Source organism: Suncus etruscus, chromosome 14, assembly GCF_024139225.1.
Source record: "Suncus etruscus isolate mSunEtr1 chromosome 14, mSunEtr1.pri.cur, whole genome shotgun sequence".
Taxonomy (NCBI): Eukaryota; Metazoa; Chordata; class Mammalia; order Eulipotyphla; family Soricidae; genus Suncus; species Suncus etruscus.
In genome coordinates, this window is record NC_064861.1 from 24,025,936 (window position 1) to 24,043,215 (window position 17,280).

The 17,280-nt window shown below is 35.0% G+C and overlaps 1 non-coding gene across 1 annotated transcript; it reads right to left on the reverse strand.

The window, feature by feature from the left end:
* Positions 1–11,359: 11,359 nt before the first annotated feature.
* On the reverse strand, positions 11,360–11,462 carry LOC126029010 (U6 spliceosomal RNA). The gene has a single exon (XR_007502672.1). It is a non-coding gene; the product is annotated as a U6 spliceosomal RNA (small nuclear RNA).
* Between the last annotated feature and the right edge of the window lie 5,818 nt (positions 11,463–17,280).

Below are 17,280 nucleotides of genomic sequence, written 5' to 3' on the forward strand. Positions count from 1 at the left end.
AAGAGGGGCTGGGAAGATAAAGAGACTCAAGGCGAAAAGCTCCAATCAAGAGTCCGTTTATTCTGGGAGGGGGCTAGCCTTTTATAGTCAGGCCAAACAAAGAGAAAGGGGCAAGGAATTCTTGGAATAATTGTAACTTTCACAGGCACATCTTGTTTTTTCAAAATTAACAAGGTTGTACATCACAAAGCTGGCATTCATCAATCATGAGGCCCAAGTTGTTAGAGCAACAAAGCATAAGATCTAATCTCTGCCTAGGCCCACCAGCCTCTATCTTTATGGGAACATCTTGGTGCCTGTAGTCGACTCCCCTAGTTCTGAGGTATGCAGTAACTCCCTTTTCTTTAGGTCCAAGGGCAAAGACCACATTTGCTAGCTGCTCAGGCTGGCAGCTCCTGCTAATTGTCACGTAGGCACTTTTGCTCAGACTTTCAGAGACTCCATTTTGATTTTAGTAAAAAGGGCTTTTAGTTATGCCAAACAGTCTCCAACAATAGGTAAACATTATTAATTCTCTTTACTCTTGTCCTCTTATTAGGAGTGAACTGAGTTGTCAGTTCATTTATATGGATCTTTGAGATAAAATAATTATGTAGAATCATTAATTTCATCTTGGATTTCAAATGATGAAAACTAAAAATCTTCCTCAAGACAAGAAAGCATAAAGAAGTAGTTCATTTGACTCTGGGTTATTTCTGTAGGTATCTAAGCTTACAGAATAGACTTATTTTGACTTATAAAATTCCCAACACAGGTAGTAGAACATGAGATCCATGAATCTGGGGCTTGGTACCAAGGCTTCTTGCTAGGGTTGGGTGGAGTTACAACACATCTAACATCTAGACCAGGGTGACCAAATGGCACAGAACCCCCTTGAATAGTCCTAATTTATATCAACTACATACTTAGATAATTGTAGATAAGACTAGCTATAAATGATGAAGATACATCTCAGTAGAAAAGTTTAAGCACTCTTATAAAAGACTGGAATAATATTTAATAAGTAGTCAAATACCAAGGCTTGCAACTATAGGGTAGAGAGAAAAATACCAACAAGTACCAAAAGCAATATTAGAATGACCACATTTATTGCACATATTGGGAAATAAAAAACAATAAAATATTAATTAAACATCCTTAATTTCATCTTAAAATTGCACTCTCAATTTTGTTTCTTGGCAGAGACTTCAAAGTAGTCTTCCAAGTGTATAATATTGTAGGATTCTGAGGTTCCCTCTTTCCCCATGAAAGTTTTTGCTTTTCCTAAACTGTTTCTGTATAATACCCTTGTTAGCTGGTTAGCTTGTGGGTATGTGGCCTTCAGATAAGAGTTGGAAACAAGGGAAGACACAAAACCTGAAACATGGCACCCATTTTCAGAACACAGCACCCACATGCATGCACTCAGGCCTTGTAACATCTGAATTATGTATCTTGTGACATTTGAATAGTGTATCCCTTTTAATCTGCTCTCTGGGGGCAGTATATTCAGCTCTGATGCATGGATATGATAGCTATTTAACCCGAGTGGAAAAGTGACTAGGGATCCTTGACTTTAGGAAACCTGTTCCCAGGTGGAAGTCTCAGACCCTTGTTAGCTGGTTAGCTTGTGGGTATGTGGCCTTCAGATAAGAGTTGGAAACAAGGGAAGACACAAAACCTGAAACATGGCACCCATTTTCAGAACACAGCACCCACATGCATGCACTCAGGCCTTGTAACATCTGAATTATGTATCTTGTGACATTTGAATAGTGTATCCCTTTTAATCTGCTCTCTGGGGGCAGTATATTCAGCTCTGATGCATGGATATGATAGCTATTTAACCCGAGTGGAAAAGTGACTAGGGATCCTTGACTTTAGGAAACCTGTTCCCAGGTGGAAGTCTCAGACCCTTAGCTAGCTAAGCATATAAAACCCCACTTTGTGACTTGCATTGCCGGGTGGTCTCTTTGTATTATCACTGGGCTGATAGCATGAACCCAACAATATATGTATATGAAACCATAATTATAAAGTACATATAAAAAGTTCTGTTATGTAGTGAAAGGGGTACTGGAGGCTATAGCCATCACCTTGGTGCTGTATATTATAAATAGAAAAACCACAAATATAAACTAGGGATCAAATCACACATGAGTCACTGGCATAGCTTTCAATATTTGTAACTTAAAAATGAATTACTATTTAATTTATCTGCAAATCTATAAATGTGGGGCTGGTAAGATAGTACAGCATATCTATCTATCTACCTATCTATCTACCTACCTATCTATCTATCTATCTATCTATCTATCTATCTATCTATCTATCTATCTATCTATCTATCTATATCACTTGGCTTGAATAGAACTGATCTGCGTTCAATTTCTGGCATTTTATACAGTCTCTAAACCCCACCAGGAATGATCCCTGAGTTCATAGGCAGAAGTAAGCCTTGATCATTACCAGGTGTATCCCCAAACCCCAATATTTTAAAACAGGCAGAGTGATAGCTTAGCAGACTGAGTAATATGTAGCACCCCATTTGGTCCACTGAATACCATCATAAGCAACTACAGATTAGTAGGCGTAGCTTCTGTCATGTGTGGCCTAAAAGAGAACCCAAAGAGAATATATAAACAAATATCTCCTGTGAACAATTTAATTTGTAAAAGTGAGATAGGAAATTGAATTTAAAGAAAAAAATCAACACAATGATGAATGAAGAAAGAATGTTTAAATCTTGACTCTTTGGACATTACTTTCTTTATATTAGGAGGTCTATAAGAAGGATCAAACTTAGCTATATAAGATTAATTAATAAGCCGTCTATCACCTTCCATGACAGATTTTTACTAGATGACCACTGTTATTCTACTTACTCTCCTTCCTTTGACCTGAGGTGGCAGGATAGTAAAGTAATATTGGGAGTAAATGTCACAACTCCTCATTCCCAAAATCATCAGCAAGCACAATAGTACATTTTCCTCATCTATATCATTACCAATATCATATAAATCATTATAAAAAATCTGAGCTATTGCTATCAGAGGATACTTTAGTTTTCATACAAGATAACATCAAGTTTCTGGGTATCTTCACTCCATTCTTTTCTGTTTTAACTTTAATAGAAGAACAGATGAAACCTCTTTTCTAGTTTCTATCTTTCTATCTTTCTAGTTTCAAAATATTCTTTGTCCTATCCTTTTCTTACCTTTTCATTTACTTAAAATAATCAAAACATTCACATTGGCTGTGGAGAAAGTATTGGTTTCATTAAGCAACTATCATTTTCATTAACAGGATAGTCCTGGAATTATGCATAGGATTACACCTTACAGAGGGAAGTACTCCACTATATTGGTTATCCACAGGTGGATGAAGACTTGAAATTCACAGATAGTCATTCTCATATTTGGTTCAAGAGTTTGCTAAAAATCTAAACGTAGGTTTGTAGATATCAACTGTTATCCAGCAGGTTACTTCAGTAAGCTGCAAGTCTGCCTGCTTCTTGGTGGCTGCAAGGCTGTAGAGGCCTATGGCTTGCAATTGATCTGTGCTACAAGGCTTGCAAAGCCTGTGGGGCCTGGCTTCTTGGTGGGGCACCCAGAGATGTCAATATGTAGTGACTGCATGTACAAGACTAAGAGAAAAGAGAGAAATAGAAACCAAGTATACTTTTTATTCCTCCTAGATTCCGAGGCCTGCCACCACCACCTTGTCCTGCCTGCAGGGTATAGAGGGGTCTCAGCCTGAAAAGAGAATGGGGAGAAAGAATGGGGCCAAGCAACACAAGGCTTGTCAAGGCTCCGTTTATTGATAGGTACAGGCTTCTTTTAAGCACAATTTTTACAGGGGGTAGAGAGAAGGCAGGATAAACAGCCCACATTACAGAGGTCATCTTACAGATAATCTTTATATGCCATCTTTACATAAGGGGCACAGGAACATCTCAAGGTTAGTGAGGTTTCGAGGATGTCATGAGCTTCCTGGAATGTATGCCTGATAGGAAACTGTGATATTTCTTAGGGCTCTGGGGCTAGCCAATGCCTTAGTTTATGTACTCTTGCCACAAAGACTGGTTTGTCCTGCTGAATTCCATATTAGGGTTTGACCTCTGACACCACCTAAGGGTTTCTGAGAGAGAGGAAGCGATAGATGGAAATTTACTGACTAGGGATAGGTGGGGGAGGCCCTAGTACAAGAAAGTAAAAAATAGGGATTGATACAAAGCAGGCAGCATCTCAAAGATGTTTTATTTTTGGCCCCAGTGAGCCAGCAGGTGCTGCTCTATCCTGGGTCACTATCCTGGGTCCCCCTGAAAAGGTTCAAGTTTTTATTTTTTACCCATCATGGCAAGGGGCATGTCAATATCCAGATTCAAAAGTCATTACAGTGAGGGTATCCAAGGGGCATGTCCAAGTACAACTGCCATACTTCAATATGTAGGTGGTAAATATGAAAATTAAAAAAATAGGAAATTAAATATGTGTCTTGAAATAGTCAAGGCAGAATATAGGACTATCTTACTAGATAAGTTACATTTTTCGGGTACTGATGGGTACAAAGATGGCTTCCTCCAGTTGTAGAGGTATAATTCATCCACCAGCTCTTCATTCATCCATCCTTCAAGAATTTCACTTTGAACACCAGGACCTTCTGTGAACTATCACCTGCTGCTGGGCCATTATGATGATGGCAGTTCTCCCCCTTTGGCATGACTTAATCAGCCTTTACACATCTCAATTGTCCAGAGCTGACAAGAGCTGTAATGTACTGGTATGTATTCTTCTCATAGATTACACAACCTGGGTCAAATTAGTTATTTACTACATTTAAAAAATGTTTTCTGGAGCCAGAGTGATGGCAGTGGTAGGGCATTTGCCTTGCATGTGGCTGACCCAGGACAGACCATGGTTTGATCCCCTGGCATCCCATATGGTCTCCTAAGCCAGGAGAGATTTCTGAGCCTATATTCAGGAGTAACCCCTGAGCATCATTGGGTGTGGCCCAGAAATCCTAAAACAAATAAATAAATAATGGTTTTCTTTGGCATGGATTTCCTTTGCAAAATGGAAATGATGCTCCTGAAGATTTTCCCACGTTTTACTTTAGTTAAGTTTCTATTCAATGTGAGTTTTCATTAGTATTTGAAATATAGCATAATACTAAAACAGTTTCCACATTTTAGTTGCTAAGGACTGAACACAGAACTTCATAATGCGATCACTGACTCATATTCTTAATTTCATATTTTTCATATTATTTAATATTATCTTCTAGTAAAAGGATACTGACTCAGATGAGAAAAATTTGGACTTTCCCACATTCTTCTATCTATATGATTTCTCTTCAGTATGTATTCTCACATTTGAACTACAGTGTTAGTAAATTCATTTTCCTATTTCTTACACTGAGATCAGTATGTGTTCTCACATATTCACAACAGTGTTAGAATTTCATATCCTATTTCTTAACTCTTATGTGGTTTCTCTATATTCTGAGTATTCACTTTGCTTTAAAATAATGCGATATCTGGTAAGATAGTCATATACTTAAACTGTAAGACTTCTCTCCAGTATGAGTTCTCATGTTTCTTAAGGGGTAAACATTTCTGAAGGCATTTCTCTAATTCATAGATTTACAGTGTTTCTCCAGTGTACATAATTCCATGTATAGCATACAGTTAAATAAAAATAAAAGGATTTGCTAAATAATTTACAAGTAAAGGCCCTCACACCTGTACCATAAGCAAGTATTTGTAAAGGATAAAGAGGCTGCAGAAATAGTAAGGAGCTTAATGAACTTGCTTTGCTTGGAGCCAACCTCACTTGAATCCCATGTAATGTATATGGTCTCTGTGTATTACCAGGAATGATATTTGAGCACAGAATAAGGAGAAAGTTCTGATGACTACAATATTTTGGCATAAAAGCTAAAAATGATATGGGCAAATAATAAATTTCCCCATGTTATGTTATAGAACTACTTTCTGTAATGTTTTATCCCTTTTAGAGTAATGTCTGGGAAATTTTCCCTGCATTTCTTATATTCATAAGGCTTTCTCCAATGCATTTTTTACATGTGTATTAATGAATGTGGAAGAAATAAAGGTTGTCGAAAAGATAAAGCTATCTGGTTAAAGACATTCCCACTTTTTAATACTTATAGATATTTTTCTCTCCTTCATAAGCTTGTATGTTTTCTAAGAAACAAAAAGTTAATCCTTTTAACAGAATACACTGCCCATATCTCTGTGAATTACTAACATAGAAATGAAGAATGATTTTCTAATATTTTATATTCATAGTATTCTTTTACATATACATTTTTACATAAGTATTAAGATACAAAAAGTAATTAAAGAGTTGTCTACACTTAATATATTTTTGTAGGGTAGTATCTTTTCTCATTTTCTTTTTTGTTTTTTGTTTTTGGGCCACATCTGGTAACGCTGAGGGGTTACTACTGGCTATGCGCTCTGACGTCGCTCCTGGCTTGGGGGACCATATGGAATGCTGGGGGATCGAACTGCGGTTCGTTTATTAAGTTCACAGATTATCTTCGGTATGGGTTCTCATACATACTTAAATTTGTTATCTAGATGAATCCTTTGTAATTTAATTATTATTTACATTGTAGTTTTCCAGTATAGAATATCTCTCAAGCAATATGTATTCATGTCTTTCTAAAATATTTTCTAATTGTATTATATTCATTAAGCTTCTTAACTCCATGAATTCTTAAATACATTTTTCTATCTTGTACTGATCTACGGCATGCCAGGAAGTGTGAGTATTACATGATGGAAAGTGTTCAAGTTTTAAAGTCAGTATTATACTAATTTGAAGTATACTGTGATTCTAAGACTGTGTGTTCTTTGGTGGTGAAGAGTAATGCTGAAACACACCTGAGACTGTGTTGAGGAGTCACTACTGGTCATGTTTGGGTAATCATATGTAGTTCTAGAATTGAGATGAGATCATGTAAAAGGCAAATGTATTATCTCTGTACTCTTACTATATAGCTATGTATTTTTTTATTTGTTAACCTACAAAATGTTACAAGTGAAATGTCAATTTAAAATAAAAATTGTGGGGCCAGAGATATAGCATGAAGGTATGGCGTTTGCCTTTTATGCAGAAGGTCATTGGTTTGAATCCCGGCATCCCATATGGTCCTCCGAGCCTGTCAGGAGCAATTTCTGAGCATAGAGCCAGGAGTAACCCCTAAGCACTGTGGGTGTGACCCAAAAACAAAAGATAAATAAATAAATAAAATAAAAAATTGTATATAAATTATACAAATAGTTCAACAGAAAACAGGTATCAATAAATGAATGCATAAGGCACACATAAAAACTGCAGTCAGTCAACACAATTAAAGAATTTTATTAAAAGGTGCAAATTTTAAAAATGAATAAAATTAAAGATTGAATGACATAATTTAGAAATTATAAACTTAAATAAGATTAATATATGAATAAGAAGTATAAGTACAAGTGACTATAAGATTAAGTTTAAGAATATAGGCTAGGGATATAGTATGTCAGGTAGTATGCTTGCTTTGCATCTCAAGTTTGATCCATGGCATTCTATATAGCTCTTGTCCACTGTCAGGAGTAATTTTTGAGTTTAGAGTCAAGAGTAACTTCTGAGCGCTGCTGGGTTTGACCCAAAAACCGTAAAAATGATTGAGTATGATTAAGTTTTAAAAGGTATATTTAGTCATAATTAGTGTCAATCTATCAAAAATAATCTTACTCTGTGAAATTATAATTACATATAATATAAGCTTCAAAATATTAGAATTTTAAAAATTCTGTGACCATTAAAACAAACACAAATCTACAATCATGATTAAGGTATATAAAATTTTCTTTCAGTAATAGAGAGAAAATACAAGAACATATTAAACTTAAAAGAAAATATTGTTAAACAATGTCACTTAGTTAATATATAGATCATTATACACAACAAATATGAAATACACATGTATTCGGTACTCATGGAATACTCACCAAGATGTTTTACATGCTGGATATTTCAAATAACACAAAAAAACTCAATGAATTTTAAATGAGTGACATCATATACTATGTTCTTAAACCAAAATAAAGTTGTTTTAGATACAAGAAATATCTCCAGGGGTAAAATTTCTTAATATTTAGTAGTTAATCAACACATTATACTTAAATAGCAATTAAGCAAGTACTCCTGTAGACAAAGGATTAAAGATGAATGCAAAGGGAAAATTATGCTTAAATGCAAACACAATGATAAAATACCATGGTGTAGCATGATCCATAAAATGCAGCTTAATGAATGCATTGAAGTAATTTTAATTGTTTTGTTTTTAATTTAATTGTTTTGTATATTTATATTTTACTATAACTTTGGGGAGACAGTATTTCTCAGTAAAACTGAAACTAAAACCAAACCAGAATGAAAAGTATGCATAAGAAAAGAAATAAAACTGTAAGAGAGGAAATAAATTATATAGAAAACAAATAGTAGTTTAAAATTGAAGCTGTCAGAATAACACTGATATAAATAAATGAGAAACCTTTTAATAATTGTTAATGTTAGGCCCAGAGAGTTAGGAGAGGTTCAGCAAAAGTCAGCAGGAGCTGTGAGTATGGCAGTTTCTCCAGCAATCAGCCAAAGACCATGTAGCAGGAGCAACAGAGTCTCTCCCCTACTCCTCACATTTCATCCTGGTGGGGATGAAATTGCCCCAAATAGCAGTAGTAATAGTAACAGTGGTAACTGACATCTTTACTCTTAAATGGACAGTACCTGCTTATGGCTGATCGGGGGCCATAAGAGCCACTATTTCCTTATAACTAATATCCAGAAAATAACAATACTATATATCTAAATATATGGATAGGATTATAAATAAATATTATCAATAACTTTAGGCTAACAAATTCACATTTTATATAAAATGGACAAATTTTAAAAATACAAATTACTAGACTGAAATAATAGTGAATGAGGTAGAGTGCATGCAATGCATGTAGGTCAAGACTACCATCCTCAGCACTGCAGAGCTAACTTTCCAACCATGTCCAGTTTAACCTAGGTTTACTCTATTTGGGTGTGAGCAGTACTATATTGACAGTTAAGCGCTGAATTTTCAGGCTTAGACTCCTTGGACTCTAAACACCTCAGGGAAGTAGCCCTACCAATATAACTTTAACAAGTTAGCAGTTAACACAAGAGTACTGTGATTCCCCCAAAATAATAATCCTCCAAAAATAAGACCTACTTGCAGGTTTCCTTCTGGGTGAAATATAAGGAATCCCCCAAAAGTAAGTCCCTTCTAGGCTCTGTCTCAGAATGAAAATTAATTTGCCACAAACTGGATACTAGGGCTGCCCAGACTGCTGTATGTAGGATTCACAATTTGTCTGATTTGTGTTGAAAACTACCGTGCAACCGTACCATATGTAAATAATAAATTTCCTTTATTTTTCTTTAATAATAAATATGTACCATATTCTTCTTCATGGAAAAATAAGACATCCCCTGAAAATAAGACCTAATGCATCTGTGAGGGCAAAAATTAATATAAGACACTGTTTTATTTTTGGGAAAACAAGGTATATAAAAATGGGATCACAACTATCTATTTAAGTGAGTTTGAAATTTAAAATCTCATAAATATTAACTGCAAAATCCTTATTGGGTAATTTATATGAAATGTAAAAAATAAATAATAACTATACAGAGACTTTTCCTCAAAGAAGCACAGACCAGAAAACGTATTGTTATGAGATCAGTATAATCATGAAATTAAAACTAACAACGACATTACTTGAAAAAATATAAAGATTAAATATAAAAACAAGATATACCATGAACTTAGAAAAAATTCTCAACAATGTATTAGCAGGTTGAATTGAGCTGATATAATATTTCACACTGTTGTACACCACCTAGAAGTAAAACATGAACAATTCTTCTGCTCAGTTACAGATGTTTTTCCATTTTCTCTCTTCATTATTTTGTTGGATATCTTTGTTTTCTTCTACTGTTGCTGATATTATTCTCTGTTCTAAATAGAGGTTTGATGAAGATTTCACTTTTCATATTCATATATTTATCATTACAGTTGTATTGAGTAACTGAATTATAAAATTAAAAAAAAATAAGGGCAGAGTAAGTCAGTTGATGCAAAAACAATTACACCAAACTACCCCAAAATAGATGCATATTATCAGCAATATGTAAACAATTTAAATATCAGGTTCCAATCCTTAACAATTTGGTTCACTCTAACTTCAGCCATGTCACTTCCTCACGTCATTGATATTGTTTCTTTATCTCATGAAAAAAATGACAGTTTCATCTTTTGGGACACTCCTTTGAGGAAAGACAAATATAAAAATTCTGAATCCAATAATGGTAACACTATTAAATTTATAATTAACTTATTTATTTCACAAGTAAAATGTTTTCTAGAATATTATATTAGTGCTAAGTTTTATAATATTTATGAACTAAAGGAGCACATAGCCTTATGATATGGAAAAACAACTATTATTCTGGTATATGTATCCTGTCTGTGGTGCATGTCCACCATTATTAAAGGTACCCCATATACAAATATACTCAAATATACATTATATATAAATACATACACATGCACAAAAATTCTGGGTGCAAATGTGGAGTTTTACATTTATTTAAGGCATTATCATTCATATGACCTGATAGATTTTTATTGACATTTCATTACTTTTCTTATAAAATGAAAGTAATGTTCCTTTTAACATAGTTCAGATCAGTTCAAAAATAACCGTTAATTTGAGATGTACTTACAATCTAAATTTTACCAAAATTAAAGTACTTGTTAAGTAATATTAGAAAGAGTCTCAAATACTAGTATACTGGTACTGGTGTCCTGTGTTGTTTCAAACCACACATAGTCATATATAGAAAAGTTGTAAAGAATTTATATCATTTAACCAATAATATCCTATTAAGATATGTGGATTAATGATCTGACTATGAATATTTTCAGAACTCACAATTAGCTATTATACTTACTAAGTAGAAGTCTTGACCACATTAATTCCCTTCCTGACAGGAAAATGAGTGTTTATAGATTTCAGCAAGAACATCTTAAGTTACCTTATGAGGACACCATAATGAAGGTTTTAAAGTTAAGGTGTTTGTAAGATCACCATCTCATTTTAGTTTTAGAATCTGGTTGCTAGTCAGAAATATTCTTTTGAAAGTTAAATTAATTGTGTATTGATATTTGAATGAAGAAAATTCTTTAGCAGTAGGTCAGAGTACTGCCCCAATGAAAGTATCTCTACTGTTTAGTAAGCATTTCTTTTTTTTTCTTTTTTTATTTCTTTTAAAAAAATATGGAACGCTTCACGAATTTGCGTGTCATCCTTGCGCAGGGGCCATGCTAATCTTCTCTGTATCGTTCCAATTTTAGTATGTGCTGCTGAAGCGAGCACTAATAAGCATTTCTTACATCTTTTGTTACACTACAGCATAAACCACATGTGTGGTGCAAAGAGGTGTGTTACATTATATGCACCACCAGATGTAACCTCAAAATAAAAATGAACAATATATAATCTCTTATCAACCACAATAATGTCAATCTGAAGACATATTGTGTCACCATGTCTAGATTTACAATCTGAGCTTGTGTGTTAATATCCCAAATAAATATAAGAATAATGGGTACTTGATCATAGTCTATGACATGTTAAATAAGTAGAATCATTATAAATAGAATAATTTGACACACAGTGTGTCTAGTATTAATTTTATATGAAAGAGATATTAGACTCTTATTGAGATGACATGTATTTCAACATATATCTAGTGACTAAATATGTGATTTTTGAAATAAATAGCATAAATTATATGCTTTGTCTTTTGGTAGGACTTTCCAAGCAGCTTAAAATAAATCAGATATAGGTAAATGCAAGTTGATTTCAATCCCAAATTATAAAGGGTTATACAAAGGTCATTTTGTATAAGTAATATAAACAAAAAACAAACACATTTAAAAATTCAGTGCAATAAAAAGGAATGGAGCATTCACATGCTGCATTTATCATATACAGATATACAGAGTATTTTAAATTATACATGTATACACTATATTTATATCTACACATACATATATGTACACATATACAGAGTATTTTAAATTATATTTATATTAATTCTAAGTGGTTAACTTTCCTAATATCCTTGGAAATAGCTACTAAAATTTTAATCAGAAATATTAAATTATCTAATATAAACTTTTTACTAAAAACAATTGGGAAAATAATCTCAGGGTAGTAAGGTCAAGAAGAGTAGCTTTACTAAGCAATATGGAAAAGAGATAATCAAAGAGTACTATTGAATTTATAAAGGCTAATAAGGTTAATGAGACTAGAGTATTGAACACAAAGGTTTAATTTCTGTTGAATTAATCAAATACCTCCCTATTCTCCATCCCAGGATGTTGTCTGGTGCTCCCTAATAAAGACCCTGGGTCTCAGGAAAATGCTCTCTTGCATTTCTGGTTTTCTTCCACTGAGATTTCTGCATTTTAGGAGCAGAGGCTTGTGTGTTGGAATTACTGAACTTGTTTTACCCCATTCAATGCGGTTGGAAATGTGGTTTCATGAAGGTTCTAAGAGTAAAATTAATAGCCTAGATGGCTCTGGCAGGATGGTCTCAGGAGTCACGTTGTCTTAGGATGTGATGAGCTGTTGTTTCTAAAAGGCCTCTAAAGCTGAAAAATAGAAAAAATATCTGTAATAAGATGTAGTCAAGGCAAAATCCCTGAGGTTGGTATCTCACCATGTCTGACTAGTGCTTGGCCAAAAGAGACTCTAGTTGCTTCACCCAATGATATTGACTTGCAAACTGAAAAACCTGACCAAAATGATATTATAATAGCTCAATCAGATGTTTAATCAGAAGGCAGATCTGGAACTCTATGGAAAGTTCATTTTTGCATAGACACACTAAAATGGGGAATTTTTTTTGTTTGTTTTTTTTTTTTTTTTTTTGGTTTTTGGACCACACCCAGTGACACTAAGGAGTTCCTCCTGGATATGTTCTCAGAAATCATCCCTGGCTAGGGGGACCATATCAGATGCTGGGGGATCAAACCGTGATGCGTCCTAGGCTAGCACATGCAAGGCAGATGCTTTATGTCCTGCGCTACTGCTCTGGCCCCATAAAATGGGGAAATCTTATGTATAGAAAAAAGTTCTTACCTAATAGAGATAATAGCCCATAAATTTTGTTTGTTTGCTTTGGGGTCACACCCGGCAGCACTCAGGGGTTACTCCTGGCTGTGTGCGCAGAAATTGCTTCTGGAAGGCTCAAGGAACCATATGGGATGCTGGGATTCAAACCACCATCCTTCTGCTTGCAAGGCAAATGCTCTACCTTCATGATATCTCTCCGGTCCCAATAACTCATAAATTTTATAGTGCAGAGGCGCCCCTCACCTTGAATATTAGTCATGGAGACTTGACTTAGGCCTTAATCAGACATAGACTGTCCACTCCAAACTCTGGGTCCCAAAATTAGAACTAACACAGGTTTCCTGCACCAGCACCAGAAATAAAACTCTCCCCACGGGAAGCCCTAATATTGCTCTGGAAACAACTTGCTCCAGGATAGGTTCATATGACACCCTGAAAATAAGGGAACAATAACTCAATCTAAGGGCAGGTTGCCCTACCTCACTACCTAACAGTAAGATGAAATTAGAAGATGCTTTGTTCCAAGCTCTTTTCACAAACCCTTTTTATTACAGAAGACTGACTGAGAAACAGCAACTGAGCAGAACTTTTTCTGGGCTATAAAGAAAGACTTTATCCTAGTCTTGGTCCTAGTACTTGTGCAAAAACCAAGATATATAATTACAGAAGACTGACTTTGACAACTGCAACTGAACAGAACTTCTCCTGGGACCATAATAAAAGACCTTGGAGTTGGAGAACCAAAACACCTGGAGCCTGTATTTGGTCTTATGACAGTATAATTTATGAATTGAGACACCCTGTATCTCTTAGGAAAAGAAAAATTCCTTTTGAATTTCCCCAATGTTTACTGTGCCTATACAAAAATAAATTTTCCACACCTCCCTTTTTATATCTTCTATAAAAGGGCTCACACCTTTTCCATAGAACCTTATAACTTGAATCATTTTGTTTGGCCTCATATTTCTATATTATTTTACAAATTGAAGAATGAAAAAGTGTATGGGACCCTAGGGCCAAGTGGTTTCAGGGCCATTGAGTAAAAAAAAGGGGGGTCAGATCTAAATGCCTAAGCCAAAGTCAATGGCAGTGCAGTCAAGAGACCCAAACTATAATAAACTAAACACAAAATGGACCTACTACACTGGTAGTACAGGAGGATAAGGGTGGGGATTTGTGATGCATGCTGGGAACTATGGTGGAGAGACGTCAACACTGGAGTGGGAATGACCCTGATACACTGCTACTATATGCCTGACATACAACTGTGAAAGACTTAAAATTCACAATGATTTCAATAAAATTAAACAACGACAACAAAAAATAAATTTGATGATCAAGAAGTTTCAGAAATCTTCAAATCATCTGTGAAATCTTCAGCAGCTTATATTCTTTTTTTTATACTTCAAAGAGACCTGCTGCAATGGATACACATATTTAAATTAGCAAATGTTCAACTGAATGCTTTTTAGAGATGTCATTATAATGTTCTAACATTTTTACCAACAGAAAGCAACTGCAGACTAAGTTTGGAAGACATGAACTCCCACTACAATGCTCAGTATTAGAATATTATATGTCTTAATTTCTATTCTATTATATTTATAATAACATTTTAATGCTTTGTTCCACAGTGATCCATGAAAATATAATTTGTATGCTTTAGTTTTGCATTACAGTGATATGTTCTGTTGGACTCCTAATACAGTGATCATTATGATAATGTCTTAACAAATATTTTAAATTACTCATTTTCCATTTGTGTATACCTGCTTTTATGATCTAATGTCTTTCTCCACAGTAATCTTTGGATAAAGCATCTGAATGCTATGGATTCTTGCTACAGTGCTCATCCATTGAATATGATTTCACTATTTACCTTTAATTCTTGTAAGTTTTTTTTTACTATATTATTTTGAGTTTGCTTTCAGAAAAGAAACCTGGATTTTGAAACATGTGGTACTATACTTTAAAATGACTCTTTTTCTACGGTGCTCATTACCATATTACTTAGTATTCTAGACTTGAAAATTATGATTTTTTGGGGGGAATGTTCTGTGCTCATTCTAGAGCATGAAGCTCTTTTCATCAAAATTCCCCTCCATCAATGTGAAGTACTCCAAGGAAATAGAAAATTTTTATACCTGATATGCCGGTTTTATATTTTGGAGTGCTTTGACCCTTATATCTGGGTCTGTCTATGTGTGTGTTAGTGTGTATATGTTGTCCACCCCTATGTCTGCTAAATGTCTGAATTGTAAGCAATGTCTGTTTATATTGTATATTAGACCTTCCTTCTGTTGGACTTAGCCCCGTCTTTCTAATGTTCTCTCTCACTCTCTCACCCCCGATTTATTATTTATCCCTAGCTAACTCATTTTTTTTTTGGTTTTTGGGCCACACCCGGCGGTGCTCAGGGGTTACTCCTGGCTGTCTGCTCAGAAATAGCTCCTGGCAGGCACGGGGGACCATATGGGACACCGGGATTCGAACCAACCACCTTAGGTCCTTGATCGGCTGCTTGCAAGGCAAACACCACTATGCTATCTCTCCGGGCCCTAGCTAACTCATTTTATCTTCAGTTCTTAACTTCTCATGAACCATCTTTCTACCTGTTGTTGGTGGAAACCCTAACCTCCAGCCTGACTCCTGTCTCTGCTCTGGAAAGAAAATACCACCACCACCACTATTTCTGATGTATTCTCAGTGGTCACCTTTTTACAACTTCCCTTCCCCATAGACTGATGCTTGCAACTGGTTTTGACTTTTGAGAGATCCTTGGCTTGAGGATATTCCATGATCTGTGACTGTTGATAGCCATATTTTCACACTCCACAACACTATGCTGCTACCTGAAGTTGTGATCTAGAATTTATCCTCCCCCCAAACTATTTCAAATGATTTCTAGGAAATATGTATATCTCCTCTGTATATTTCTTATGTGTATTCTGTATATTTCTTATTCCTCTGTATATTTCTTATATTTCTTCAATATGTATATTCTTCAGTGTATATTTCATTATAGTTTATGTAGTTATAGCTTTCCCCCTTTTCTTTATATTTGATAGTAAGAATTATTAGAAGATAGTATAGATAGTACCCTTGAAGTTTTGTGCTTTGATATAACTATGTTACAGGCATTTTTGGTTTGTTATTATTTTCCCCCTTTGCTTTCAATAGTATACTATAACAATATTTCCTTTTGCAATGTGCATTAAAATCAGAAAATGTTAGAAACTAAGAGCAGTTATTTTCCATTAGGGATGAGAACTCAGATATTTTTGTTAATGGGGCCTTCATCCTTGTACATTTACTATAGTGACTTGACTTAGACTTTATTTGCATGGACACCAACCGTTCACCCCTAAACCTTGAGCTTCATCTTTCAACCCACCATGATCCAACATTAGGAACAGACCTACTACCAGGACAGACCCTGGAATTGCTTTGGCACATACTTTTCCCAGTGTAACCTGACTATGGCTTGGAAATCAGCAGTAATTTTTTTTGAAGGCAGATTTCCCTGCCTCGCTACAAAACGGTGAAATGAAATCAGGAGCCAATTCAGGAATACTGACTTTGACATACACCAGATCTCCAATTACTGAAACCTGAAGTGAAAACCGTGGTTGACAAAGTTTTCTGAGACCTCAAAGAAAGACTTTGGGGTTAGATAAATTAGTGTACCTGGAGCCTGTAGTTGTCAATGGCAGGATGCTTCGTGGATAGGGAAACCCTTATTTTTAGGCCAAAAGATTTTTATTTCTATTTTATTTTCAAATATTGCTGCACCTATGAAAAATTTTGCCAACCCTTTTATCTTTTAGAGGCATCTGCCCCTTTTCTTAGAATCTTGGGATGCAAATTTCTTGGCATATTTCTGCATTTTTCTAGAATGTCAATTAAGGGGAGGATGTAAGATCAACTAGTTCCTTCCCTATTCTACACCCCAGGATATGGTCTAGTGCTTCTAAATAAAGACCCTGGGTCTTAGGAAAATGCTCTTTTGCATTTCCAGTTTTCCTCCACTGCGTTTAGGAGCTCAGTGA